Source organism: Vombatus ursinus, unplaced genomic scaffold, assembly GCF_900497805.2.
Source record: "Vombatus ursinus unplaced genomic scaffold, bare-nosed wombat genome assembly UNPS02014874.1, whole genome shotgun sequence".
NCBI classification, from domain to species: Eukaryota; Metazoa; Chordata; class Mammalia; order Diprotodontia; family Vombatidae; genus Vombatus; species Vombatus ursinus.
This window is the reverse complement of record NW_020954652.1, coordinates 9585413-9588183: the sequence shown is the minus strand read 5'-3', so window position 1 is coordinate 9588183 and position 2771 is coordinate 9585413.

The following is a 2771-nucleotide window of genomic DNA, read 5'->3' as shown; positions in this document are numbered from 1 at the left end:
AAAGGGTAACAGAGAATTGGGAGATTGGGCATAGCCACAATGAAATGCCAGTTGATGGGATTATGGCCTCAGGGGAATGCCAAAGACCTCCTAGATCAAGTAGGAGAATTCAAAGAGAATCCCTTAGACAAATGGGGCCCAAATTCTTTTTGGGGTAAGTCGGCTTGGGCCCGTACCCCATCGAATGCTCTTTCAACATGGTAAGATAGTCACTATTGCTGTGATCTGCTACTTCTAGGACTTATGACAGCGAGGGACTAAGAGAGGCATGCACAGCCATGTCTGACAATCATTGGATCCAACTTTATTCTTGTAGCCTTAAATGCTGTAATTAGCATTACTACATTATAATTCTTCCTTTGAACCAAATCCACAACCTCAGGCCATTATGGGTTAATTTTCTCAGTGTTTCTATTTTTTGAATTCTCCTTGTACTGTCTGGAGAAAGTGGGGTGGGGGTGGGAGTGGAATGCTCTTTGGGCCTGGAATACTCTCCCCTTTTCTCTGCCTCCTGGCTTCCCTGTCTTCTTTCAAGTTCTAGCTAAAAATCCCACCTTCTATAGGAAACTTTTCCTAATCCCTCTCAGTTCTAGAGCTTCCCCTCTGTTGAATATTTCCATTTCATCCTGCATATAGCTTGTTTTTACATAGTTGTTTACATGTTGTCTCTCCCATTAGACTGTGAGTTTCTCTAAGGCTGGTGCTGTCTTTTGCCTTTCTTTATACCCCTCGAGCTTAGTATATGTAGTATACATAGTAGGTGTTTAATAAATGTTTATTGATTGGCTGTCTAAGCTCCTTTAAGTCCTAGACAAACACCAAAGAACAGTATGAAAATAAAAGTGACAGCTGTATCTTTGACAAGAGCTTCTGGATTCTTCCCTATTTTCTTGGGTGTTTCTGTAATGGAGGTTTTGAGTAAGTCAGCACTTGAAGGCCCTTGAAAAAAGTCACAGGTCAAGATGCCTGCAATGTAATCCTTATAGTGTCAGTTGAGTTATTTAAATGAAGTTAGTGCTTATGCTTTTAGAATGTGATACTAAAAGGTTGTTGATGTGGTTGCAGGACCAAGATAGTCTGGGTGATGAAGTCGAGAGGTTTAGGGGTGCTGGGACCCCGAGATCATGACAAGCGGGTCCTGCCTGAAAGAATTCGACCCAAACCTTTTTTCAGCCAAAGACAAGGTTTATTAAAGATCCACCATATTTATCAGACTCTTGAGGAATCTGAGATTCTGCGAGGCATTGGCTAGATTCTAAGAATCTAAGCAGTGGCTAGATTTTAAGAATCTAAGTAGTGGCTAGATTATAAGAATCTGAGCACCTTAATGGAGACAAGATGGATATTATATACAGAAAGACTGGAAGGGATCTAGGATTGGCCAAGTAGTTTGGGGTGAATGGAGGAGGGGGTCTAAGGAGGATCTGGATGGGAGTGAACAGTAAGTTGGGGTGAACAGAACTCCTGGGACCTGGACCACATGGCCAAGGGAGAATGGAGCCTAGCTAGGATTAAGGGTGGGAAATGACCTGGGGCCATAGGGAAGTAGGGCTAAGTAGGTTAAGTAGGTTAAGGGTAACAGATTTGGGAGGTTGGGCTAGGCTAGGTTAAGGGTAACAGAGTTAGGAGGTTGTGTGTAGGCAATAACAAAAAGCCAGTTGATGGGATTATAGCCTCAGGCAAATGTCAGAGATTTGGCCATGTGGGAAAGTACAGGGTTTTTCCCTTAGGGGGTCCAGATCCCAACTCTATTATGGGGATGACTAAATTCAGGATCAAACTCTTGTAAATCAGCAAGGCAAGGGACTATAGAACACTGAAATGTCTGGCATAGTTATATTCCAACATATCAAAGAATCCTTCATAGTCCTTGGGAAATGGGAGTATCTCACTGTTTTTTCCTAAGTTTGATTAGCTAGATACACCCAGCCAATTCTCTTTCCTTCCTTTGTTAATTCTGGATCCACTGTTGATCTCTCCAACTGGCACATACCCTTTTCACGACCAGAAGCACAGCTGCAAATTTATTGCCCTAAAATATTTTATATAATCCTACAACTGGGTTATCTAATGTTGACACAAATCCTTGAGATTTCTATGTGAGTCCTAGGATTTCCTGTCCTGTGACTATGACTAGTTCACCATTCATGCTTGTTTGTCCCAAAGTAAGGTGTTTGATATCTTGCATTTATACTTTTTTACCTGATTACCACACATGTGAAATTTTCAGTTCACCTATACCTGAAAGACAACTGGGAAAATTTGGGCTTGATCCTTTAGTTTTGCTCAATATTAAGTCTCTTTTGATCTGGAACAAATAGTCTTATCATTAAGTAAGTTAATTGGTGCCCCAGTATTTCATTCCAATTTTCTCTGTTAGCGATCATTATAGACTAGCATTGATCTGTGCATGAGGAATGATGATGGATCTGATACTAACTTTAGGACCTGTAGCAGGGTTTCTTTCACTGCCAGATCATAGAAACCTTTTTATCTTGGAAACTCACTCTGCCCCTAGACTTATTTCTCACATGGAAATATCCTCGGCTCTTGGCCTCTCCCTCCAACTGGCTGGTGAGATCCATATTAAAAGAACACTATCCAAGTACCAACAAGTGGACATATTCCTAGACGAATTGAATTACATAGATCTCAAAACAGGAAATGAAGAGGAAGATCACAAATACGTCAGGAAAAAATCTCTGATCTTATTACCAAAAAGGGAGAGATGTCCACAAAAAAACATTATTAAACATGTGTGTGGGGGGGGG